This window comes from Macaca thibetana, chromosome 7, assembly GCF_024542745.1.
Source record: "Macaca thibetana thibetana isolate TM-01 chromosome 7, ASM2454274v1, whole genome shotgun sequence".
NCBI lineage: Eukaryota > Metazoa > Chordata > Mammalia > Primates > Cercopithecidae > Macaca > Macaca thibetana.
In genome coordinates this window covers 154,170,770-154,198,712 of record NC_065584.1, presented here as the reverse complement: position 1 = coordinate 154,198,712, position 27,943 = coordinate 154,170,770, and the positions used below count along the sequence as shown (strand labels likewise).

The 27,943-nt window shown below is 45.2% G+C and overlaps 1 protein-coding gene and 1 long non-coding RNA gene across 3 annotated transcripts in view; one reads left to right on the top strand and one right to left on the bottom strand.

Moving 5' to 3' along the window:
• Positions 1-25,070, bottom strand: part of LOC126958166 (40S ribosomal protein SA-like) — a 900,761-nt gene extending 875,691 nt beyond the window's left edge. The window contains exon 1 of the mRNA XM_050796363.1: positions 25,060-25,070. The gene's annotated coding sequence lies outside the window, so the exon portion shown is untranslated. The remainder of the gene's footprint in view (positions 1-25,059) is intronic.
• LOC126958187 (uncharacterized) overlaps positions 1-27,591 on the top strand; it is a 50,202-nt gene extending 22,611 nt beyond the window's left edge. Inside the window, exon 3 of one of the 2 annotated variants that reach the window (XR_007727129.1) lies at positions 27,100-27,591. This is a non-coding gene — a long non-coding RNA (uncharacterized LOC126958187). Of the gene's footprint in view, positions 1-25,284; positions 26,501-27,099 lie in introns of those variants that run through there. The other variant, XR_007727128.1, reaches the window with a different exon arrangement.
• The last annotated feature ends 352 nt before the right edge of the window (positions 27,592-27,943 follow it).

Here is a 27,943-nt window from a genome sequence, read left to right as displayed (position 1 = left end):
CCAGGCCTAAGGCACAACTTTGACCCTGTAGATCTTGGAATGCTCCTCCCCTCCCCTGCTTGTTCTATCTGACCTGAAATACATTCAAGGGCCATATGGAAAGCATCTGTCATTCCTGCCTGCCCACATCAATCCTGTCCCCTTTCAGCTGGTGCCTGAGGCCTTCTTTTCTGGAAGAAACCTATTCCTTGTGGTTTGGATGGGGCTGAGCTCCTAGGGGCTAGTCCACTGGAACTATCAAATAAGACTATCCCTTTACAGTGGAATGATAGGCAAGCACAGAGAGAAGAAGGCAGAACCAGGGGAGACAGCCCAAGGAATCCTTTGTGAGCCCCTGGATCCAGCCATGCCTGAACCTAGAGTTACCTCTGGGCTTCACAATTACCTAAACCAACAAATGCCACTTTTAAAATTAAGCTGGATGCAACTGGATTTCTGTCACTGGCAACTGAAGAACCTTAATGCGAATTCTAATTCATAAAATCATAGGTGTCAGCGCCTGGACAGGCCTTAGAAACCTTCTGATAAAGCTTCTGCTGTTCCGTGTGAAGAACCTGAGACTCAGAAAGGTGAAATGGTTTGTCCCAATTCACACTGTAAATGAGGGTGAGAGCTGAGACTGGAATGGCGATCCTCACTCCTAAGCTGTGGCCCCATGCTCCCTCTCCAAGTCACCTTCCCGCGCCCTCCCACACCAGAGCTGTACCCCTCCCTCCGTCAGCAGCAGTGTGAGGTCCCTGTTGTACACATCCGTTTCTTGTCCTGCATTTGCATTATCAGTTCATTGGTTCCAGGAGACGTTGCACCCCAATTCAAGCAGCAAATCCCTTGAGGGAAGAATGCCAGCCACCGCCCCTCATCCTGGAGTCCCACTGGGCCTGGCTCCACACCTGGCTAATCACAGGGGCTGAAAGGTACTTGCTAATTTACCAGTCAAAGGCCTTGATGCCTGATTGGCTAAATCCAGCCTCCCTTCCATCAAGTGCGCCATCTCTGAGTTAATGTTTCTCCCAGGCAAGCCTTTTTTATCCAACAAGCTATTTCCCAGGCCATTAGGAGGAACTACAACCAGTGGCAGAAACGCTATGTTGCTTTTTTTCTCCATTTCCTTTTGTTTTCAATTTTCTGCTTGTGGAGTTGGTTCTTTTTTTTTTTTTTTTCCTCCCTTCTTCTTTAACAGCCCAAGTTGCTAAATTGCACATCGCCAGCAACTCCTGTGAGTTTAGTCCTTAAGTGTTACATTTCTGTAACAGATACTCCATAAGCAGCACTTATCTTCAGGAGGGGCTGGTAAGGCACGCTAAAATTACATTTCCATTTCTGTTCCTATGTTTTTAAGCTGTTATTTTAGCATTTCTGACTAGTTCACAGTTGACACCTACTGATGGAAAATTAAATGAAACTTGGCCAAGAGCGAGCCTTCCCTCTCTTCCCCAGGCTGGGAACTATATCCTTTTTATAAGGACACACAGCTGTAGAGAGGCAGAAAGACTCCCAGATTTGGAAACACAAAATCTGCAGCACAATCCCAGCTCTGCCTCTAAGTAGCTTTTGGACTTGGGGCAAATCACCTAAAAACCTCTGAACCTCATTTCTCTCATCGATAAGTAGAAATCATACCTGGACAATGGGGTTATTGTGAGGTTTTATATTATGTAAAAATATCTGACAATACACTGACAACATGAACACTATCCTATGAAAATTCTTGGCACACAGTAGGCACTCGATAAATGTAATAGTTTCTAGACTTTAGACTTTAGTCCTTTTTTTCTTAGCCACTTGATCTGATATCCTTTGACTTGGTTTATGCTCCAAATTGGTTAATCGATTAAACATAGGAATTACAGGGTTCTTTTTCCCAGTTAAATTGGCAGATCATACCCCAAATATATGCTACACTAAGGCTATGGGGTCAGGCTCAGTTAAAACCCTTCAGCAGCTCCCTGTTGTTCAGGGGATCAAGTCCATGAACTGGCCCCTCCCTTCCTCCTCATCTCCTGCCATGTTCCCACCTGGAATTCCTAGTCACGCACTTCCAGCTGCTTGGTATGGCCCACAGGGGCCTTTGCCTGCCTGTCATCCTGGCCAACTTGTCTTCAGACTGTGAGACTGAGCTTTGCTGCATCCTGTCTTTGGGCTCCCACGGCGCTGTGTGCCTCCTCCCTTAGGACCACCGTCAATGGTCTGTCCATCTCCCCCTAAATGTGAGCACCAGGTGGCATGGATTGTGTCTTTTACCCTTGGTGCTAGAAAAAATGCCTTGGTGTACAGTAGGAGCTCAGAAAATTTTTTCTGAACAGTATAAAAAGATTAATTACCACATGAAAATAAATAAGAAGAAGATTTGCTATGTAAAGACAGAAAGTCTCCAATTAATATACAAATTCAATGTAATTCCCACCCATATCCTAATGAGGTTTTATGAAACTTGAAAAACTAGTTCTTAAGTTTGTCTGAAGAGTAAATTCATAAGGATAAACAAGATAAGCTTGAAACTCGCTCTGCTAAATATGAAAATATGTCATAAAGCTTCATCAATTAGTATGAAAGTAGAATAGGTGAATGGTTGATGGGATAGACTAAAGAGTTCAGATATATATTCCTGTGTATTTATGAGAACTGGGGACATGATAAACATGGCATTTTATATCAGCAGGGAAAGATGGGCTGCTTAAAAAAAGGAAAGTCAATCACCAGCCATCTATATGGGAAAAAGCAAAAGTTAGGTCCCTTCTGGTATCAGCCAGGATAGACTACGCTATGCTGTGGTAAAATATCCCCCCAGTCTCAGTGACTCACCACAGTGAAAGCTGATTTCTGGCTCAGGATACTTGTTCATTGAGATTGGACATTGAAATCACACAGGAGCCAGGCTGACGGAGAAGCCACCATCTCAGACGCTGCCAGAGAAGGTCTAGACACAGACCAGAAAGTCCTGAATCCACAATCAAGTACCCGTTCTTGAAGAGCCCCATCACTTCTGCTCACAACTCTGGCTAGAACTAGTCTCACGGCCCCAGCCAACCGCAAGGAGCACAAGATGTGCATCCTGCCCCAGGCTACAAAGTGAAGAAAACCAGAAATATCTGGTGAAGAGGACACTAACCACACACTGCTTTCACCATCTCATCCCCCTCCCCCTCCCCACAAAAGAAGTATTTTCAATGATTTTTTTTTAAGCTGAAGAAAGTATGAGGAAAGATTTCTTTATATATAATCTTGGAGAGGAATATGCCTTCTATTCAAGGCATTAAACCCAGAAGCCATAAGAGAAAAGAATTACAGATTTAATTGCATAAAAGTGTAAAATTTTTGCATGGCAAAATAATCTATAAATGAAGATAAAGTGACAGAACAGAGAAAATAGTTGTACCATCATATGTAACTGACGAAAAGTTAATATCCGTAATATACAAAGAGTACCTGGAAATGAATAAGAAGATTCAACATGCAGAAAAATGGGTACCTGGTAGATAGCCTTGGGTAGAGGATTTGGGGAAATACATTTCCTCAAAACTGTTGTTAGAAATGTAAACCAGTTTTTCCTTTCTTGTTGTTTTTAGAGTAATCAATGTGCTAAATGCACATAGATTTAATGCACCAATTCTTCTAAATTCTACAAATACTATAAAATATATATACATAATGCTATCATATAAAATGTTATTTGCTGCAATATTTTCAATTATATTATTATATATGCACCGTGTTGATCATTACAGAACTATTGGTACAAAATTCTTTTAAATGCAGAAAAGTACGTATATTGCTTTAAGAAATCAGATATGTCCATGTCATGAAATGCTGTGTTGTCATTAGAAAATGAGAGGCAGTGTTGTAATTACGGTCATAGAAAGATGTTCATGATGGCCAGGTGTGGTGGCTCATGCCTGCAAGCTCAGCACTTTGGGAGGCCGAGGCAGGCAGATTACTTGAGGTCAGGAGTTCAAGACAAGCCTGACCAACATGGTGAAAAACCCCATCTCTACTAAAAAAAAAAAAAAAAAAAAAAAAAAAAAAAAAAAAAAATTAGCCAGGCTTGCTGGTAGGCGTCTATAATCCCAGCTACTCTGGAGACTGAAGCAGGAGAATCACTGGAACCTGGGAGGCGGAGGCTGCAGTGAGCCAAGATCACGCTACTGCACTCCAGCCTGGGTGACAGAGCGAGACTCCGTCTCAAAAAAAAAAAGAAAGGAAAAAGGAAAGATGTTCGTGATACATTGGTTGTGTGAGGTTTCTAATAGAGTTATAACTCTCGTTTCTAACAGAGTTTTAATGAATCCTAAGAGCCAAGTAAGACCAGGATATACCAGCCTTATTGGCAATGAGAGGGCTCAGTGGAGTGCCCAACCTCATTCCATGAACCCAGACCTGACTTCACAAATTAGAAATCAATTTCAGTTTTTAAAAAAGTCCTATTATTACAATACAAATTCTTCTGGAATATTTAAGCATGGAAAGAAAAGGGCCCTAGTGTCACTTAACCTTGGTATAAAATGACATAATTAACTGGCCTAGGGCCACCCACCAAATGTTACAGAGCAGGGATTGAAACTCGGATCTGACAATAGAAGCACTTTCCACTTCAAGCCTTTCCTCGGTTCTCCGGATTATATCCCTACGTTAAGTCAGATCACCAGGAAGTTGTGTTCTGGGGATCAAGCCTTTGGTGTCCTTCCTCTAAGCAGAAATGTTTCCCCCAATCTCTGACCTTAACACTATGGTTTGCCCTTCACCAATATAACCTCTGCTCTTTCTCTAAAAACTGGGGCCAATGATGTGTACCTTACGCTATTCATCATGCCCCTTAGGGAAACTGCACCTTAAGGACCTCTCCTGGGAGCAGTCCCACTGCACAGGCAGGCTCTTCCCTACAGTCAGGGAGAACACAATGAGCCTGTTCCCTGATCCGTGCCCACCCCCCGCCCGCCACCACCAATTGCCTCTTCTGTTAGGACGCTCAGAATCATATTTTGCCTTCAACCAAAACGTCCCTCAGTCGGTCACTGGATGCAGTTTTCTACTCCCAGCTAACTCTCTGGAGTTTTGTCTTTCTTCTGCATTTTGAGGTTCCAACCTACTGTGCCTTTTGTCTCATTGTACTTCCATATGGCCCAGGCAGCCTAGGCGGGATGCCTCACTCCACAAGACCAGGGAAAGCTAAGTTCTTTATGCCTCAGTTTTCCAGTCCGTACAATAGGGGAGAGGTAGTCACAGTATCTTCCTCATAGGTTTTCCCTGTTGATGAAATGCGATCATACATATACTGCATCTAACACAAAAAGCATTCCATAGAGGCTACAATCACCATTTTATTCCAAAATGGCTGAATATGGGCAGTTTCATGTAGTTCAGTGTAATAAGTTTTTTAACAGAAGTTGATAGGCTATAAAGAAATATGACACACTTTCTCAACCCATCAGGCCCAGGTGACATCTGGATGGTTTCCTATTTGGAGGGAGAGGTAACTCTGGAGTCCTGGCAGGTCTGGCCAAGGCCTGAGAAGCTATTAGGCAGTAGAAGCCAGGGGACAGCTAAGAACCTGGCCACAGGACAGATGAGTCTCGGGAGGGAGATGAGAAAGTAGCAAAGAAAAACTAGGCTCAGATGTTGCCAAACACACCCCAAACCCTACACTTTCCTCTGTTCAAGGTGTTCCCCAAAGTCTGCCCAAATCCCACTCACTCTTCAAAAGCCAGCTGGCCTGGCCCCAGTCAGCCTTCCCCCACCCAACTGATGTGTGCTCTCCCCACACCCCCACAGTATGCCCTTGGAAGGAGCCCGGGGCTCAGGCCTAGGCAGCAGCCTGCCTTCTATCAGCAGTAGTGGCTAATGTGTCTGTCTCCCATAGATGGTGAGCCTGGGCAGGCAGATGCCTCGTCTAACTGTCTCTGTAGCCCCATAAAGCTTAGTTTGGGCCTTGAACAGAGCAGGCACTTAGAAAATGTTTGCTGAAAAGAAACTTCACTAAGCTCAGTTTTCCCTGGGGCCAGTCCTCGTGTTCCATCAAGAAGGGGGATATCAATCTTATAAAGCTTTTGCATTTGGGAGGAAGTGGGGTAGGAGGAAATTCAAGAAGCCCAGTAGGACAGGGACCAGTGATAGCTGAGGAATCTCTACCCAGAAGGGCTGAGGGGCATTCTTGGTTGGGAAGGTGGAGCTGAGGACTTGTCTTGAAGCTGCACCGATGTAGCAAGCTCCCTCCTTAAACTTAGATGACATGTTTTTTGGGGAGGCTTAGAGGTTAGCTGACAGAAAGGAAGTGGGTGGGGCTAGAGATGCCAGCCCTTTCCCCAGCCACCCAGGCTAACCAAGCTGGAAAGCATCCCTTCCCTGCTAAATGTAAACGCAGTCCTTTCCCTGGCAGGGGCCCTTGCCTGACCAGATAACAAGCATCAGTCTGCCATGGCAAACTGGGCTTCATCTTGGTCCTATACATGCAGGGTGACCTTGGCAACCCACTTAACCCCCCGGGGCTTCCATTTCCCCCAGCTGTAAATGGAGCTCAACCTCTGTGCCACCATTCCCGGCATTTTGAGCAAAGCCTCAGAATCTTCCAACCCACCCTTGGAGGCAGCGGCATAAAAGGGAGCGATTTAGAACTGGAGCCCTGGTCTATGGTATCAGGGAGCCCGGACTGGGCTCTGTTCCCGTGAGCTGTGCAGGCTGCAGCTGGGGATTACAGGGACGCCTCTGGAGGCCGCCGCCGGTGGCACCCCCTGCCCGAGAGGCCCCACTCTTGTCAGAATATTAACACCCTGGATGCATTTGTGTGTTACTCATGATTGCGACCATGGTTCCAAAAGGATTATGCAGCATGCATATTTATGAGACAAGCCCAGACAAAGACTACCACATTTTAAAAGATGCAATTATCTCTAAAAAGTTCAGCTTTATTTTCATGCTAATGAATACAATATTTTTAAGCAAACCTAATTGGTTTGCCTGGGCTCCCATAAAAGCTCTCAACTCATTAGAGCTCCGAGGTCCCCTTCAAAAGGGGCTTTAGAGGGAGCTGGGGGACCGAGGAGGGGGCCAGTGCTCAGGAGACGCATTTTCAGAACTTTCCAGTCTGTGTGTGCTGCTGTGTCCGAGCCCCCTCCCCTGCCCAAGCCCGCTGGCTGGGGGACTGGTGAAGCCTTTCAGGAGGGGCCACCCCAGTAGTATGAGTCTTGGGAATGTGAACGCATCAGGGTAAACTGAGGGAAATGGGGCATGTCCTCCCTTCTCTCTGCAGAGGAAGCAAGGCCAGCGTTCTTGCCACCCCCAAAACACTCAACACACCACTGTCACCAAAGCTCTGGCTTCCTGGGTGGATGCTGGAATTCCACTCAGAAATGGGGTCTTCTCCTCTCAGGCCAACAGCCAGGGCTTAGGGCTGGAACAGAGGGGAGGGGCTCCTTGAGGTTCCCCATTCCCAGACACCCTGTGCTCCGACATCCAGTCATTGCTTTAACATCGCCCCCAGCTTTCAGATTTCACTTTCTACTTTTGAAACACGTTGACATTTATTTTCTCATTACATGCCTTTATGAAGTACAGATTGATTTCACCATTTTACAAATGAGAAAACTGAGGCCTGAAGACCCAGCTATTCTTCATGACAAGCCAGATGGATCCAGGGGTTTCTATGATAAGAGGCTGTCCTCTGCCACCTGAGTGTCTGCCCCACTTCCTTCTGTGTCTCAGGCACCTCCCTGCAGTTTAAGCTGGATTCTTTTCCTACATGCCTGCCTAGATCTTTCCTGATCCTCAGCCCCAGGGCACAGTGTACAGCTGTGCAGGCTGTACACTGTGCAATGCCAGGAGGTGTTGCAGTCTGTGAATGGTGTCCCCTGGAGTTATACAGCACTACACCCTACTCAGCAGTCTTTCCTTCCACTGCCTTCCTTCAGGGCCATTTGGGGATCTGGGCCTATAAGTTGTGCAGCAAAGATTTATGGATCTAACCTGAGCTTTTCTGCTTGAATAACTCCCCTTAACCACCTCCTCGGGGCTGAAATTCAGGCATCTGGTAAAAACAGTGTTGTTCAGGAAATGACCAACAGGCTCAGGAAGGGCCAACGGGGGTTGCAGCAAAGCAGAAATCAATGGAAAACACAGGTCGGGGGTAAGCTCCAGCCTGGAAATGAGGAGATGGGAGATCCAGACCTGGCACTACCACTCAGTGGCTTTGTGACTCCATTTCTCCATCTGTAAATGAGGAGATTGGGCCTGCTAATCTCTGAGGGCAGGCATAAGCATCTTTTGATTCTAGAGCAGATTTTCACGGAGAGTTGTTTGTAGAAACAATGACATAAAACTAGAATTCAATTGTAAAAGCAGAAAGAGAGTCCTGGAAGTTAACCGTGTAGGGTGTGATTCCACACACTCCTCCCCACCCCTGTCTGGGGACACATTTTCAGGGGCAAGCTCAGGGAACTGACAGGGAGAAGACTCGGAGCCTGAAGAGCAGTCAGGGGAGAGTGACAGGAGAGGAGGGTATTGACTGGACCTTAAAAACCAAGCCAAGGCCAAGCACAGTGGCTCACACCTGTAATCCCAGCTCTTTGGGAGGCCAAGGCAGGAGGATGGCTTGAGGCCAGGAGTTTGAGACGAGCCTGGACAACATAGAGAGATCCAGTCTCTACATTTTTTAATTAGCTGGGCATGGTGATATGCACCTGTATCCCTAACTTCTTGGGAGGCTCAGGTGGGAGGTCGAGGCTACAGTGAGCTATGATCATGCCACTGCACTCCAGCCTTGGCAACAGAGACCTGTCTCAAACAACAACAAGAAGCCAACTAATCAGAAAGGAGCAGGACAGATGTTCCAGAAAGGGCTACGTGTGGTCCCAGCAACAAGATGGACCCAGAGTCAATCCCGAGTCACAGTAGGCTGAGTGGCCAGGCTGAGAATGCAGACAGCTGCTGAGGAGGCGGAGAGAGCAGAAGTGGGGCCTGGATGGGGGTCTGCAGTTTATAAAGCACCAAAGCCATGATCTCCTGAGAGCCTCACTACCACCTAGGAAGGAAAATACTGTGCTTCCCATTTTACAGATAAGTAATAGGGAGCCTAAAAAGGTAAGCCTTCTTGTCTGAGAACACCCAGCATGAGCTGGGGCCAGAGTTGGATCAAAGACCTCAGTCTCCTGATCCCCAATTTGGTAATCATTTTCGCTAAATTACCATGAGGTCAGATTTGCAGGGCGTTGAATAATACGATCAAGATTTGGGATCATAGCTTATGGGCAATCAGGAGTCATTGAAAACCTACAAGCAGAGAAATGACTTGGAAGCCCCAGAGTTAAGGAGGGAATGTGAAAAGCTGGCAGGGTGGCAAGAGAACGCAGGGCCTCAGTAGTATTTTCAGTTTAGCAAAAGGGACCATCCAAGGCTGTCTGTAGTTTTGCCTTGGAGAGGCTGAGTTACATGTTCTCCACTGGGCCTTCAAGTGGTCCACAGAGGGATGACCCAAGGTCTTTGGCAATTGAACTCCCAACCTGGGAATGTCATTTTAGGGACCCAATCAAAGCTCAGAGCCAAACCCCACACACCCCAGTCTTTACACCACCTAATTGGCTTAGATTTATCAAAGTAATTTTTAAGGGGGAATTTTATATGAAGGTAATTATGCTCAGCTAAACTGATTTTATTAAACAATGCTGCCTTAATGACAAACAAATCTGTTATTAATATGTAACTGAGCAGCTATTTCATTCAATTTGCAGCATTGGTAATGAGCCTTGTGGTCACAAGAGCCCAGAAGCACCCCTTTCCAAGGTAGGCAGCATGGCCCAGCGGCCAGAACCCGGGACCTGGCCCAGCCCTGCCATGGACGTGTATGATTCAGAATGGCCCTTCTCTCACTGGGAGGTTTCTCTCTGTAAAATAAAGGGCTTCGACTGGAAGTACCCCAAGGGAATGCCCACTCAGCAGCTTTAGGGGCTGAGAGTCTGGATGGACTTTCAGTGTTTACTGTGTGCCCCAGTTTCCTCATCTGTAAAGTGGGGATAATAACAGTGCCTATCTCATAGGGTAATTGTGAGCATTCATTGAGTTTGTGGATGTAAAGTGCTTAAGGCATTGTGCGGGTACATATGAAGTGTTATATAAACGCTTCTCATTTTCTATTGATATTCCCAGAACCAGGAATATGGGCTAGGGGACAGCCGGGAGCTGACAGCCATGAATGGAATGAGTGAGGGCTCCTGCTTCCCCCAGTTGCAAACACTCCCTGATCCTGGGTTTCCTGGGGTCTCTTCTTTCCTGCCCCCTTCTAGGAGGGTGAGAAACGTCACTACAGACAGTGAAAAGAGGCAGGTAATCAGATTCCAGCCCCGACCCTGCCCTCGGGTGCCAGCAGGACTGTGCCTCCGCTTCCTTAGCTCCCCATGTGGGTCATTCTCACTGTCCTGCCTACAGCGACAGCTGTCCTAGGGGACAGACAAGATCATTGAGTGGCTCTCAAACAGGCAAAGTGGGCCGGGATAACCTGGAGAGTGTATAGGAAAATGCTGACCCCAGGCCCTTCCCCCAGAGACTTGATGTCACAGATCCCTCCCTAGATCTGTGTGTTTGGGACACCCTCTTGAGAACCTTGAACCTCTGGCAGTTCTGCCAGGAACTCCGCATGCTGCCTTCATGGTGTGACTGTGCCTATGCTGCAGGTGAGGAAAGAGCAGTTTCAAGAAGAAAATTAGGCTGGGTGCGGTGGCTCATGCCTGTAATCCCAACATTTTGGGAGGCCAAGGAGGGTGGATCAGATGAGGACAGGAGTTCAAAACCAGCCTGGCCAACATGGCAAAACCACTAAAAGTACAAAAATTAGCCAGGCATGGTGGCACACGTCTGTAATCCCAGCTACTCAGGAGGCTGCGGCAGGAGAATCGCTTGAACCCAGGAGGCAGAGGTTGCAGTCAGCCAAGATCGCACCACTGCACTCCAGTCTGGGCGACAGAGCGAGACTCTGTCACAAAGAAAAAATAAAAAAAGAAAAAGAAGAAAACTAACTTGTAGAGTTAATGGGGAAGGGTAATATCCATCACAGACCCATTGGTTCCTCCTCCTTTGGAATTCACCTAGGTGGGGGGCATCGGGGAGAGCCAGACAGTCTGAACAGCTTTCGGTTACTTTGGGGCCATGCTGATAGGATGCCGTTTGTGAACCACCTGCTGCAGAGACCCGCTGTCTTGGCTGCTGAGAAACATGAACCCCTTGAGATTGAGCCTTTCATGGAGAAGCTATTAACATACCATCACTTCAACTGTCACACAGACAATTGCCTACCCAGGGTCACAAGAGCCCCCAGGCCCATCACAGTGCCCGACTTTCTGCAATTAGGCCCTCCCTGGAAGGAGGCATTGTGTCTCCAGAAGGCCTCTATTAAATCTCAACATGCAAATGTACGTGCATTTAAGCCCTTTAGCAGGGCCCTCTCTCCCTCCTCTCCATCCCAATGTGACTGTGGGTGGAGACCATGTGACCTCTGCTGGCCACCAAATGTGATTGGAAGGATCACATATTCCCCCAAGGCTGAGACAGTAAAAAGCCGGTTACAAATAATGGAACCCCAGACTAACAATGAATTAAGGGTTCTTATCAGCTCATGTAACAAAAAGTCCCAAAACAGGCAACTCAGGGTTGGCTGGGCAGCTCACTAGCTCACATCACCAGGAATCCAGATTCCATCTCTCTGCCAGTTTCACCATAGCAGCTTCTATCCTCAGTCTTGCCCCTCCTGGTTCCAAGACAGTTGTATGACAGCATATTAATCATCTACTGCTGAGTAACAAATGACCCCAGAACTCAGTGGCTTAAAAAGGCAATAAACAGTTATGATCCCACACGGTTGCTGCAGATGAGGGATTCTGGCACCACGTGGCTGGTGGTTCTGGCTTGAGGTCCCTCATGAGGCGGCAGTCAAGACGCTAGCAGGGCTGTAGCCATCTGAGGGCTGGACTGGGACGGGAGGATGCGTTTCCAAAGAGGCTCGCTCACTCACACAGCTGACGGGCTAGGGCTGCTTGCTGGCAGGAGGCCTCAGCTCCTCCCTAGGTGCGCCTCTCCATAGGCTACTTGGGTGTCCTCATGACGTGATGGCTGGCTTCCCCCAGAGCCGGACAGCCGCGAGAGCAAAGCTGAAACACCAATGTCTTTTACGGCCTTTCTTCGAATGCCACACACTTTCACCTCTGTTGCATTCTCTTCATTCAAAGCCAGTCTCCAGTGTGGCCCACGCTCGGCAGGACGGGAAATAGCCTCCGCCTTTGGAAGCAAGGTCAAAGAACTGGGGACACTTTTTAACTACAACAAATAGTGCCCATACTGGACGACAGAAACTCAAGCAAAGGTTCCTCCCTGCTCTGCCACCATCAGAGAGAAAGTTTTTCCCAGAAGTCACTGGCAGTCTTTCCCTTAGGTGTAATTGGCCAGAACTGAGTCACATGTTTGCCTCTAGACCAATCACTGACAAGAGGAAACAGACTCCTGTGACTGGACTAGACCAATCATGAGTCTTCCTCCGAGATTGGGCACATTTCTGCCTTAACAAAATTAGGTTTCCGGTAGCAAGGCAGTAGGGGGAAATGGCTGTTGGGTGGGCAGGCAAGAGTGTCAACCATGTTGTTCTACTGAGTGGGTGACTGGGAAAAATTAGATGCTGAGGTGGTGATAATCCACAAATAGGAAACCTGGTCATTTATTAACTGCTTTCCATACTATCAGCTAGAAATGAATTCGTTCCACGATCTGATGTGTAAAAAGAGTCGGCTCACTCTGGTTGGCATTTCATCCCTTTGGGCCATCTGGTTTTAGACGTAGAGGACCTGGCTTAGAGTCCGTGTCTACTATGTGTTGCCTGTGCAGCCCCGAGCAAGTTCAGTTACCTTCTCTGAGCTTCAATTTCCAGCTGCATACACAGGGATTGATCATTGCTACTTCACAAGGCTCCTAGGACTACTGCAATATGCTTTGTAATTCATCCGGGGTTAGGGCCATGTGCATTCTGATCATTGCTGTTTGTCCTGGGTTTGGGGTGAGAGGCCAAATACCACCAGAGGGTTTTTTGTCCCCTTTCTTTCCATCTCTGATTTCCAATACACAGTGCCAAAAAAAGAGAAGAACTAAGCACAGAGGCCAAATCCCCAGCATAAAAACAGTGGTGCCATTGTAAACGCCTCCAGCCATGGCGCCCCACCCAGCTGAGGAAGCCCCATTCCCAGCCCCGCTTAACAACGTGCGGCCTGATTTAATATGAGCAGCTGATCTCATTGCTTCCATAGCAAGTTTAATTTGCTGGGAAAGCGAGTTGGTGAGGTTCTAATAATGCAGAGCCGCAAATAATACCAAAGAGAGTTTGCATTATGATAACTTTCCAATTAAAATGGATTAATGGAGGAGAAACAGCAGCAGTAGTGTCTAGACAACATATTACTGAATCCTTGGAGAGGGAGATGGAAAGGAGTTGGGGAACAAGGGGCAGCAAGATAGAACAGGTGAACTTTAGAAGTTGGAGGCACGCTTGTGTGGGTGTGGGTGGAAGTACCAGGGAGGGCTCCTTACCCCTGGTGCCCCATCAGTTACAATACCTGGACTTTGCACCATTTGAGAAAACCAGTCTTTTAGGACCCAGAGGCCTTTGGTCTCTTGGATTCCTTATTAAAATGCAAATAGCACCTTCCGTTTCCTCGGCTGACCTTACAGCTGGGATTAGCCTGCAGCTACTGGAGAGCACGACTGTGCCACAGAGCAGAGGCCCTGGCTGAGCATTGGAAGATTAACATCGACCAGGTGTTGACACCTGTGGTGTTCCTGTCAGGGCCTCACTACAGAACTCAAAACAAATCCTCCAAATCTATGCTAGTAACCCTGACCTCTGACCACTGCTGAGTGATCCAGGTGAGTCCATCTAGAACCTCTATCCCGGCAACCTGAATTTAGGTCTGAGAGATACCGGGTCTGGGCTGGACTGGGGCTGGTGCTCATTCCTGAGAGCAGTTTCAGGACAGAAAGAGCCACAGACTGTTGCTGCCAATCTTGAGCTACCCTGGGCCCCACCCATGGAGGCCACATTAGTTGATTTTCTTGCCATTCTGTGAAATCCCCCAGGATCCATATTCCTCTCCTTTGCTTAAACTGACTAGTCATTTCTGATGCCTTCAAACAAAAGAGCTTTAATCCATCACTTCTTACTTGTGAGACCTGGTGAGAGTCATTTAACCTCACTGAGCCTCTGTTTTCTCTCCTGTAAGATGGGAGACACACACATCCCCACCTTGCAAGGTTGGTTGCCTCCTGTATTGGTAACATATGTTAGGGTTAGATCACCATTTAAGTCCCTCTCAGCCCTGAAGTTAGGAGACTGTAGAAGTGATCCTTGAGGGATAGGGGAAGAGGCTGACTGGACCACAGAGGCCAGGAGACCAAAAAGCCCAAGGACCTAATTCCACCAGCATCAGTATCTTGCAGGGCATAATAAATATCTCAACACCAGAACTGAGGCTCCTTCCAGAAATCCCCAAGGCTCCCCTATGCCTGGGAAGGCTCTGATTTCTTGCAAAGCCAGGAGTCCCATGAGCCAGTCCCTCGTAAGTGAAGTACTGGCCATGTGCTGCCCCCTGCAGGCCTGCCTTTCTCATCACCTTTCTCATCACCTTTCTCATCAAATGGGCAAAGAAAAAGCCCGTGTAATTGAATACAATCACAAAGGCAATATTTAGAAGCATTCATCCCCCATTTTATCTCATTCTGCCATGTCCTTCCATGTCTGTAGATGAATATGAAACTACCACTGAAAGCAAATCAGTCCAGGAATAAGGAAAATATGAGGCAAGAAACTCCTCGGAAAGTTCACCACTTACACACACACACGGACACACACACACACACACACACACACACACGAGTCAGAACTGAGTCCAGGGCCAGTCTTGAGGGGAAAAGAGAGAGGAGTTGCATTAATTGCACACCTGCTATGAGCCATGCATTAGATCCTTCATTATTTCATTACCATCATGATCTCTCAGGACAGTTACCACCAACACCCATTTTACAAATGATGAAACTGAGGACCCAAGTAGTTAACTTGCTCACAGTCCAACAATTCACAAGTATACAGTCTGTTTGAGTCTAAAGGCTTCCCTCTTCACAGATGATTTTCAATCTTTTTTATTTTAAGTAGAAACTGCATTCTCAAATGAAATCTCAGCTCCCGCGTATAAGAGAAACGATAAAAGCACAGCTCTCTGATGGAATTGGTTGGTGATGGTAGGCAAGGGACAAGGGGTGGGGGAGCTCTGGCCCTGCCCACCAGCCTCTCTCAGGCCTCTTTCCTGGAGCAGTGCCTTGGTCACAGAGCCCAGGGTGAGAACTAATGCCTCCTTCCCAGATGGGTCTTGTTAGAGGTCCTCGATCAAACCCACTGTTTTCCAATTAACCAAAAAAGAAAGCATTACAGCTTTGGAAGACTAGGTTGAAATTTTGGTTCTGCCATTTATTAGCCAGGCAAGTTTCCCAACTGATCTGAGCCTGAGCTTCCCTGGGACACTCTAGTCCAACATAATCCAAAAGAAACATAATGTGAGCCACACATGTAATTTTAAGTTTTCTAATAGCTGCCTATTTATTTATTTATTGAGATAAGGTCTCACTCCCTTCACCCAGGCTGGAGTGCAGTGGGGCAACCATGACTCGCTGCAGCCTGGACTTCCTGGGCTCAGGTGATTCTCCGACCTCAGCCTCCTGCATAGCTGGGACTACAGGAACATGCCACCACATCTGGCTAATTTTTTGTATTTTTAGTAGAGATGGGGTTTCGCCATGTTTCCCAGGCAGGTCTCAAACCTCTGGGCTCAAGTGATCTGCTCACCTCAGCCTCCCAAAGTGCTGGGGTTACAGGCATGTGCCACTGCACCCAGCCTAGTTGCTTTAAAAAAAAAAATTTAATGGGTGAAATCAATATTAACAATAGTTTGCTTAATCCAATATATTCAAAATATGATCATGTCAACATATCATCAATGTAAAAACTTATCGAGATATTTCACACTCTTTTTCATACTGAATCTTCCAAATTTGATGTATATTTGACACTTTCGGCACATCTCAGTTCAGATACTACATTCTCACTGGAAATACTTGATCTGTATTTGGACCAAGAGGATACTTCTTGATGAGGGAGCAAACTCACATACACAAATTGTTTCAAACGTGTTTAAAAGTTTTCCAGTAACTGGGCTATTAGTTTGTAAACATATATTAAAGTTAGATAAAGTTGAAAATCGAGTTCGTCAGTCTCACTAGCCATATTCCATATGCTCAGCAGCCACATGTGGCTAGTGCCTGCTGTATAGGAAAACACAGCTGTGGTCCCTGTCTTCCTGTCTTGGGAAGGAATAATCCAGAGATGTGTATCCACTCACCAACCACTTCCAAATTTACAAGGCCTGCAGCTACCTCCCTTAAATTCACTCAAGACCTAACCCCATAGGATAGGACAGAAGAAAGATCCAGAAATCTCTATGGGCCCACAGGAGTTGGGATGGTCTCCCAAATCCTCTGAATTCTCTCTCTCTCTCTCCCTCCCACCCCCCACCCACCGCACGCTGTCTCTCTCTCTGACACACACACACGCGCGCGCGCGCGCACACACACACACACACACACACACGTCTCCCACCCTGATTCCTCTCACTATTCTTCTGGTCTGCATGCTGTGGGTGGCAAGAAACCGAGACCCTCTCCACATATCTTCCTATAATCCTCTGAGGGTAGGAAGACTCCAAAAAGCTTGTCGTGGGGACACAAGAATAGGAATGACAGTCTAGCCAAGCCTTAGCGAACTCTGCTGAGAGGTTAGAGTTGGGGCCAGGGAGGGCCAACAGAACCTACATCTCCCTGGGATTGCCAGGGGAAGCAACACCTTCTCAAAAGCCTTTGATCCCTTCTGCAGGAGCCTCCAGACTCAGTTTTCCTAGCAATCACTACTGTCATAGCCAACCCTCATGTCCATGAGCTCCTGAAGAATACTGTAGAGAGGACGCCATGATCCAAGAATGGACTCCTCCCTTGCTTGTTTCTTTCTTTTATCATTTTTTAAATTGTGGTAAAATATGCATAACATAAAATTTATTATTTAACCATTTTTAAGTGTACAGTTCAGTGGAATTAAGTGTATCGCATTGTTGTGCAACCTTCGTCACCAGCCATCTGCAGAATTCTTTTCATCTTGTAGAACAGAAACTCTCTACTCATCAAGCAATAATTCCCCATTACCCCTACCTCCATCCCTTGGCAACCACCATGCTACTTTCTGCTGCTGTGAATTTGACTGTTCTAAGTACATCACATAGGCGGAATCATGATATTTGTCCTTTTGTGACTGGCTTACTTCACTTAGCATAATGTCTTCAAGATTCATCTATGTTGTAGCATGTGTCAGGATTTCCCTCTATTTTAAAGCTGAATAAGATTCCATTGTATGGATACACCATATTTTGTTTACTCATCCATCAGTAGACAGTTGGGTTGCTTCCACATTTTGGTTGTAAAACCAAATGGTTCAGCTGAGGCAGGTGGATCACAAGGTCAGGAGTTCAAGACCAGCCTGACTGACATGGTGAAACCCCGTTTCTACTAAAAATACAAAAATTAGCTGGGTGTGGTGGTGGGCACCTGCAATCCCAGCTACTCAAGAGGCTGAGGCAGGAGAATAGCTTGAACCCGGGAGGCAGAGGTTGCTGTGAACCAAGATCGCACCACTGCACTCCAGCCTGGGCGACAGAGCGAGACTCCATCTCAAAAAACAAACAACAACAACAGCAACAAAAATGGTTCATAGGAGCATTGTAAATAGTGCTCCTGTGAACATAGATGTACAAATGTCTGTTTGAGATCATGCTTTTACTTCTTTTGGTTTTATACCCAAAATAGGATTGCAGGAACATATGATAATTCTATGTTTCATTTCTTGAAGAATCATCATACTCTTTTCCACAGCAGCTGCTCCATTATACATTCTCACCAGCAATACGTGAGGATTCAAATTTCTCCATATCTTTCTCCTCACCAACACTTGTTATTTTCTGGGGATTTTTTATAGTAGCCATCCAACTGGGTATGACAAATTATCTCATTGTAGTTTTGATTTCCATTTCCCTAATGATTAGTAATATTGAGCATCTTTTTACGTGTTTATTGGCCAGTTGTATACCTTTTTTGGAGAAATACCCATTCAAGTCTTTGTCCTACTTTTTAATTGGGCTGTTTTGTTGCTGTTATTGTTGAGTTGCAGGAGTTATTTATGCATTCTAGATGTTGGTTCCTTCTCAGATATATAATTGGCAGATATGAAATGTGATTTGCAAACCCATTCCATGGGTTGCCTTTTCCCTCTGTTGATAGTGTCCTTTGATACAGAAAAGTTTTTAAGTTTGATGAAGTTCACGTTATCATTTTTTTCTTTCGTTGCCTGTGCTTTTGGAGTCATATCCAAGAAATCTGCCAAATCCAATGTCTTGAAGATTTTCCCTATATCTTCTTCCAAGACTTTTATATTGGCTCTTACATTTATGTCTTTGATCCATTTTGAATTAATTTTTTTATATGGTGTAAGGCAAGAGTCCAATGTCATCTTTTTTTGCATGTGGATATCCAGTTTTCCCAGTGCTATTTGTTGAAAAGACTGTTCTTCCCCTATTGAATGGTTTTGGAACCCTTGCCAAAAATCATTTGACTGTATATGTGAAGGTTTGTTTCTGGGCTCACCCTTCTATTCCAATGGTCTGTATGTTTGTCTTTTTGCCAGTGCCACACTGACTCAGTTACTATAGCTTTGTATTAAGTTTTTACATCAGGAAATGTGAGAATTCCACCTTTGTTCTTCTTTTTCAAAATGTAATGATATATTTAACATATTCTTGGTTAGCAATGTTCTTTTTTAAGATTGCTCTGCCTATCAGGAGTCCCTTGAGATTCCATTTTAGCATGGACTTTTCTATTTCTGCAAAAAAAAGTCATTGGAATTCTGGTAGGGATTACATTGAGTCTGTAGATCACTTTTGGAGGTATTGACATCTTAACAACATTAAGTCTTCCAGTCCATAAACACATGATGTCTTTCCATTTATTTATGTCTTCTTTGATTTCTTTCTGCAACATCTTGGAGTTTTTAGTGTATCAGTGTTTCACTTCCTTGGTTAAGTTTACTCCTAAGTACAGACATACGTCTCTTAATGATGGAGCTATGTTCTGAGAAATGTGTCATCAGGCAATTTTGTCATTGTGCAAACATCACTGAGTGTACTCACACAAACCTAGATGGTATAGTCTACTATGCAGCTAGGCTATACGGTATAGCCTGTTGCTACTAGGCTACAAACCTGTACAGCGTGTTACTGTACTAAATGCTATAGTTGACGGTAACACTAGTAAATATTTGTGTACCTAAACATAACTACACATGGAAAAGACACAGGAAAAATACAGTGTCATCATTTTATAGGACCACCATCACATAAGCAATCCATTGTTGACCAAAATGTCATTATGTGTCTCATCACTGTATTTTTTATGTTATTGTAATTTCTTAATGTTTTTAAGATGGTTTATTATTAGTGTATAGAAATGCAACTAATTTTTGTGTATTGATTTTGTAAACTGCAACTTTGCCAAGCTCATTTTTTCCTATTTGCTTCTTAAGCTTGGTGGTGGGTACATGGTTTGTCATGCCTGGAATATTTTATTAAAAAACACATACCTGGCTGGGTGCAGTGGCTCACACCCATAATCCCAGCACTTTGGAAGGCTGAGGCGTGTGGATCACTCGAGGCCAGGAGGTCGAGACAAGCCTGCCCAACATGGCAAAACCATGTCTCTACTAAAAATACAAAAATTAGCCAGGCGTGGTGATGCATGCCTGTAATCCCAGCTACTCAAGTGGCTGAGACACAAGAATCTCTTGAACCCGTTAGGCAGAGGTTGCAGTGAGCCAAGATCATGCCACTGGATTCCAGCCTAGGTGACAGAGTGAAACTCTGTCTTCAAGAAAAAAGAACACATACCCTAGGCCCCAAGCATGCTCCCACTAAAGTAACTCCCCTCCAGCTATAATTGGAGTTTGGCAGGGGGTGGGTAGCCTTTGGGCTCTTATTGAGTTCACTGGGCCCACAGTGGCCCCATCTCTTTTCTGTACCCTGGGAGATACCAGCTTCCCAGGAAGGTGATGCTAAGAATAAGCAATAAGCAGTGCAGCCACAGCATGTCTAAAGAGGAAGAAGGGGGCCCCGAACTGGGAGTCAGGCCTCTGGATGGGAAGGTGGGCTTCATCACTGATGCTTGTGGGACCCTAGACAATCCCTTCCACTGGCCTTAGTTTCCTCCCCTGTAAAATATGCAGGTAGAACTTGATAATCTTGAGAGCCCTTTGACCATAAAGGAAGTCAGAGGTTGCACAGGCACAGAGCTCCTAGGGCCTGAATGGTGATGAGGGTCTCAGCTTCAGGTCATATCCACATCACTGCTCTGCGGCATTCTAGATCACTGACGAAAAAGTCCCTGTGATTTCCTGCAGCTCTGAGTTCTCCACCCCTGCGCCTTTAAAACGATAATAAATAACTTGTAATATAATTATTATAAAAATAACTCCTTGTGCTGCAGTTTGTACAATACTTTCACATTCATTCCTCATTTTGCAAATGAGAAAACTGAATCCCAGAAAGTTGGTGTTACTTGCCCCTAGCTAAGCCAGTAAATAGTATACCTGGTCTGGATTAAAATGAATTCCAGTTCAGCTGCCCAAAATGCTATGTGGTCACCATGGAATAATGAATTAGTTAAGAGAGGGGAAATAGAGGGAATGAGAAAAAAGAAACTCAAAAAATTTGAATCATATATTAATTTAATACAGTTAATTTTCCACAAGGTCTAATGGAAATGGAAAATCAAGATGTGGACTCCGAGTGTAATGAAATATTGCTCAGATATTTACAATAGCTCCGATCTGGTGTTAAAAGGAAAGATCAGTCCTACTCTTACTCCCATGCCAGCCCTGAGCCCCCTCTGCCACTCTATGCCAAAGCACTTGGCTGGCAACTGATGCCAGCCTCACTCCTTCCATAGCATCCCTCCTTTGACTGAGTACTTCCCCAGGCCTCCCCCAAACTCCATCATTTCCCTTCCCTGTGGAATGCTACAATCACAAGACAACAGGTAAGGAATGTGGATGTAAGTGTAAGTCTGCAAAAAGTGAGAAAGACGGAGACAGGGAAGTTGAATGAGACAAAGATGGCAGAATTTTCAATAAGGGTGCCAAGACTATTCAGTGGGGAAAGAATGTCTCCAACTAAAGAACAAAGAGTCTCTTCAACAAATGGTGCTGGAACAACTGGATAACCACACTCAAAACAGTGAAGTTGAACCCTTACCTCACTCCATACTCAAAATGTAACTCAAATAGATCAATGACCTAAATGAAAGAGTTAAAGCTTTATAAAACTATTAGGGGAAACATAGGGGTAAATCTTTATGACCTTGGATTTGGCAATGGAATCTTAGATTTTACACCCAACACATGAACAACAAAATAAAAATTGGTAAATTTGACTTCATAAAAGTTAAAATTTTTTGTGCACCAAAAGACAGTAACAAGAATGTGAAAAGGCACTATACAGAATGGGAGAAAATATTTGCAAATTGTATATCTGATAAAGATCTAGTATTCAGAATATATAAAGAACTCTTACAACAATGAAAAGACAACCCAATTTTTAAAAGGCAAATGATTCAAATAGACATTTCTCCAAAAAAGATACATGAGTGACCAAAAAGTGCTTGAAAAAATTCTTGGCCAGGCATGGTGGCTCACACCTGTAATCCCAGCACTTTGGGAAGCTAAAGTGGGCAGATTACTTGAGTTCAGGAGTTCAAGATCAGCCTGGCCAACATGATGAAACCCCATCTCTACTAAAAATACAAAAATTAGCCAGGTATGGTGGTGCCGTCTGTAATTCCAGCTACTCGGGAGGCTGAGGCACGAGAATCACTTAAACTTGGGAGGCAGAGGTTGCGATGAGCCAAGATCACACCACTGCACTCCAGCCTGGGTAATAGAGTAAGACTGTCTCCAAAAAAAAGGAAGAAAAAATTTCAACATCATTAGTTATTATAGAAATGCAAATCAAAACCACGATGAAATGCCACTTAACACCCAGCAGAATGGCTATGATTTTTTTGTTTGTTTGTTTGTTTGTTTGTTTTTTGAGACAGTGTCTCACTCTGTCACCCAGGCTGGAATGAAGTGGTGCAATCATGGCTTACTGCAGTCTCGACCTCTCCGGCTCAAGCAGTCCTCCCAACTCCACCTCTCTGGTAGTTGGGACTACGGGTGCACGCCACCACACCCAGCTAATTTTTCTATTTTTTGTAGAGACAGGGTTTTGTCATGTTCCCTAGGCTGGTCTCAAACTCCTGGGCTCAAGTAATCTGCGCACCTAAGCCTCCCAAAGTGTTGGAATTACAAGCGTGAGCCACCACACCCAGCCAACAATTTTTTAAAATGGAAAATAACAAGTGTTGGTGAAGGTATGGAAAAATAGGGACCCTCATAACATGGCTTGTGGGAATATAAAATGGTGCAGCAGCTGCAGAAAATAGTATAGTGGTTCCTCAAAGTGCTAAACATAGAATTACCACATGACTCAGCAATTCCTCTTCTAGGGTACATACCCAAGAGAAACGAAAACGTATGTCCACATAGGAACTGGTACACGAATGTTCATAGAAGCATAATTCATAATAGCCAAAAGGTGGAAACAATTCAAGGATCTATCAGCTGATGAGTGGATAATCAAATATTGGTATATCCATACAATGGAATATTACTCAGCCATAAGAAGGAATTAAGTACTGATACATGCTACAACATGGATTAACACCCAAAACATTATGCTACATGTGATACAAAAGATCACATATTGTATGATTTTTCTTTTTTTTTTAAATTGAGACAGTCTTGCTCTAAAGTGCAGTGGGGCAATCCCAGCTCATTTTAACCTCTGCCTCTCAGGTTCAAGCAATTCTCGTGCCTCAGTCTCCCAGGTAGCTGGGATTACAGTCACCCACCACCACACCGGGCTACTTTTTTGTGTTTTTAGTAGAGATGGGGTTTCACCATGTTGGCCAGGCTGGTCTTGAACTCCTGGCCTCAGGTTATCCACCTGCCTCAGCCTCTCAAAGTGCTGGGATTACAGGTGTGAGCCACCATGCCCTGCTGTTTTCTTTTATATGAAATATCTTGAATAAGCAAATCTGTAGAGACGGAAAACAGATTAGTGATTGCCAGGAGATGGGAGGAGGAAGAATTGGGGAGCGGTTACTTAATGGGTATGGAGTGTTCTGCTGGGGTGATGAAAAAGTTTTGAAACTAGGAAGAGGTAGTGGTTGCATTGTATTGTAAATGCACTAAATGTACATATTAAAATGGTTAATTGTATGTTGTGTAAGTTTCACTTCAATTTCCTAAAAAGGTAACATAGATAGCTAGGCCAGGACTAGATTCACCTCAATTTCCAAAAGGAAGGAACAGAGATAGCCAGGCCAGGACAGCGACAGGGACCTAGAGAGGGACTGAGAGGGAAGAGATGGAGCAATCAGGAAAAGCTGCAGCCCATTACCAGAAATTTATTAGTGCTGTTCGGTCAGTGCGTTGCCAGCTAAATTTAATATGGATCTATATACAAAGAAAATGTCTCGTTCTACATAATGAATATTTAATCATGCGTGGGTCAAGCAATTTCACAGAAGTAATTAAAAGCAGTCTTTTGTTTATTGCTCAAAAATGATAGCGACCTGCTGACCAGAGCTGCAAATACGGTGACATATTGAAAACGTTACCTACTGACATATGTTATTAAAGAGGAAGTAAGGGTCACTCTCTTCCCTCCCCTTAGAAGCTAATCGCTCCTAAGCCCTCCTGTCTGCTCATTCCAGAGCACAGCTCTGAGGGGAAGTCACCTCCCAGCTGAGGCTGGAGAGGCAGGCCAACACCCCTTGGTCTAGAACAGCAGTCCCCAACCTTTTCAGCACCAGGGACTAGTTTTGTGGAAGATAATTTTTCCATGGACAGGAGTTGGTGGGGGATGGTTTCAGGATGAAACTGGCCCACTTCACGTCATCAGGCGTAAGGAGCACGCAGCCTAGATCCCTTGCCTGTGCAGTTCACGATAGGGTTCGCGCTCCTGTGAGAATCGAATGCTGCTGCTGATCTGACGGGAGGTAGAGCACAGGTGGTAATGCTCACTGGCCTGCCACTCACCTCCTGCTGTGCAGCCTCATTCCTAACAGGCCACAGATCTGTGCCAGTCCATGGCCCAGGGGTTGGAGACCTCTGGTCTATAACCTCCCCCAAATCCATAGTTGAAACAGATGAGCCAGTTATTCAGAAGACCAGAGACGAAACAGGCCATAATGTGTATTCTCTGCAAAAAGTCATCCCTGCTGTCCTGCCACATCCAGCCCATTGTGAAATCTTGTCAATCCTGAGCCCCTTGTCTCAGTGCCATTTCCTCCTTTGTCACTGTGACTGCCTTGGTTCAGCTCGCCTGCCAACCCCCCCCCCCCCACAGTCTTGTTCCTCCCCATTTCATTCTACAATGACTCTTCCTGGATCTGTGGATCAAGGCTCTGCTTCACTCATGCACCTCCCATGGCTCCCCATTGTCTGCATGCACCTCCCATGGCTCCTTATGCCAGCATTAAAGTCTCTCATCATTTGGCTCCAGCTGACCATCCTGCATCAGGGTTCTTGGTTGCCAGCAACAGAAAGTGACCATGGCTGACTTAAGCCAGAAATAATCTACTAGGAGGACATTGGAGAGCTCATAGAATTGGTAGGAAGGCCAGGGAGGCTGACCAGCAAAGGGCGGAGATAAAAGTCATGCATGTCCAGATACTGTCCAGCCAGAATACCATTGCTGGTGCCTCCAGTACTGGCCACTCTCCACCATTCAGTAGCCCCACAGCCTCCAAGAATAATACCTAAATGTCCCCACACTCTCACATCAGTCTCCTCACCCCCCCCACCCCCCCCGCCCCATCCCAGGTGGGAGTGGCCAAACAACAAAGCACAGCCTCTTTCTGCAGCCTCATCACTGTGGTCCAGGTAGAGGGGAGGCTGGCTCTCTTTGCTTCCACAGGATTCCCAGACACACTGCCTGCACCCTAGCTACAGCAACATTTCCTCCACATCCCACACCCACTCGGGGCTCTCCCATCACTCCAACTCTGCTCTCTCTCTCTCCCCCTCAGGAATGCCTTGCCCTCACTCCTCATAGCCAGTTGGATCAGCCTTCGAATGACCAATCAAATACCACCTCTTCTAGGAGCCTTTCCCTGACTGCCTCCGCTACTCCCAATCTGGATATGACACCATCCGTGCATCTCTGGTGGCACTGAGGGCTCTCTACCACATATTGAAGCTTGTCATATTCCTGTGTGACCCTCTCCTATGAGACCATGAGTTCCTAGAAAGCAGGACCCATGGCTTCTCTTATTTCCAGGGCTGAGCACAGGGCACAGTGTGTGCAAAGAAGCCGGATGCACATGAATGAGGTCCATAGAAGGAAGATTCTCCCTGTGCCATATGCCTATGTCCACCTTCTGGTCACATCAGAGGTCAACTCAAAACAGCTTTGAAACTGGTGGAGTATCTCCACCCTTGCCCAGTGTACCCAATATCCTTGGCTCATGCTTGTTTTAATATTCTGCTGACACCATCGTGCAATTCATGATTTCATTGTGAAACATGCAAGAGTCCTGCATGTTTATTGTGCAGTGGGCCCTGCAAATTATGTAGCCAGCCCTGGGTGGACAGCTTCTGATACATTCACTCACACCTCCAAGTGGGGTTTCAGCATCTTGCCACTCCTTTCATGAAGAGAAGACCGTGAAAAGGCAGGGCTTCACCCACCTGACTTCAGACTCCAGTGTGCAAAGGAATTTGGAATGGGTTGACTTCTGGTCACAATAAAATCATAGCACATGAGTGACCACCCAATACTAGGGCTGGACCTAAATGCAAGGCTCTTCAAGACAGAGCAATGTAAATTGCCTCCACTCACTAGGATCAAATTCATGACCCCATCAGCATCTCTCCTGTCTCCCTTAACAGCCTGTTCTAAGTCAATGAGTTAGATTTGTGTTGAAATCAAGACAACAACAATACATCAGCCTATGTAGGAGGAATGTTGCATTTGATAATGAATTCTTTATAGACATGTTTTTACTGAGGTATAATTTACATGCAATAAAATGCATAGATTTTACATGTACAGTTTGCTGAATTTTGACATATGTACACACTCATGTAACCACCACCCCAGTGAAGACATGGAATATTCTAATACCCCTGAAAGTTTCTTCTTGTGCCTTTGCAAGTCACACCCTACCCCCACTGATGCTCTCAGCAACCACTGTCTGATTTCTATCACTATAGGTTAATTATGTATTTTCTAGTACTGCATAAAATGAAAGCATTCAATATGTTTGTGTCTAGTTTTTTCATTCATCAAAACTTCTATGAGATTCATACATGTTACATATATCAGTATACATCGGTTTATTCCTTTTTGTTTCTGAGTAATATTCCATTGCAAGGATGTATCACAATTTGCTAATGCATCCTCTGGTTAATGGTAATTGTTCTCAGTTTTAGCTATCATGAATATGTCTGTACAAGTCTTTTTGTAAGCATATGTTTCTTTTGTCTTGGGTAAATAATACCTAGCTGTAAAATTGCTGAGTCATGTGTGTATTTGTAAGGGTTCTCCAGGATTATATATGGATGTACAAGAGGAGCTGGCTCATGCAGTTATGGAGGCTGAGATGTGCCATGATATGCCTCTGCAAGCTGGAGAACCAGGAAAGCAAATGGTGTAACTCCCAGTCCAAGGCTGAATTCCTGGGAAGGGGGAGTGGGCAGGGAGGGGTGCCCTCTGGTATAAGTCCCAGATTTCAAAGGCTTAGAACTAGGAGCTTCAATACTTGAGGACAGGAGAAAATAGATGCCCCTACTCAAGGAGAAAGAGAGAATTCACCCTTCTCCCATCTTTTTGTTTCATCCAGGCCCTCAGCCAACTACACGGTGCCCACCCACAATGAAGAGGGTGATCTTCTTTACCCAGTACACTGACTCAAATGCTAATATCTTCCAGAAACACCCTCACAGATGCACCCAGAAATAGTTTCATCAGCTTCTGGGCATCCCTGATCCCAGCCAAATTGCCACAAGTATTAACCATCACAATGAGGTTGGTGTATATTTCTAAGAAAATGCTCAAGTGTTTCCAAAAATGGTCTTACCATTTTACTCTCATGCCAACAAAGTTGCTCACATCCTCTGCAACACTTGATGTTGTTGGGCACATTAAATTTAACTATTCCAGTGGGTGTTAATTTGTATTTCTCTGATGATCAATGATGTTGCACACTTTTTCATATGCTTTATGTATCTTCCTTTGTGAAGTATCTGTTAGGACCTTTGCACATTTTTTAATAAGATTGTTGGCCTTATTATTGAGTCCTTGTTGTTCTTTATAGACTCTAAATATGGATTATTTGTCAGATATATGTAAATAAATATTCCTTCCCCACCTGTAGCTTGCCTCTTCATTTTCTCAGGAATGTCATTTGGAGAGCAGAATCTTTGATTTTGATGGAGTCCAACGTGTCCATATTTTTTTTATTTTATAGTTAGTGCATTTTTGTCCTGTCTAAGTAGTCTTTACCCATCCCAAAGTTGTGAAAATATTTTTGCCCATGTTCCCTTCTAGAAGCATTATCGTTTTAGCTTTTACATTCCATCTTCATTTTTGATCCATCTTCAAATGATCCATCTTCATTTTTGTGTGTGGTGTGAGGTAGGGGGTCAAGGTTTATTTTTTTCCCCTATGGATATCCAATTGTCCCA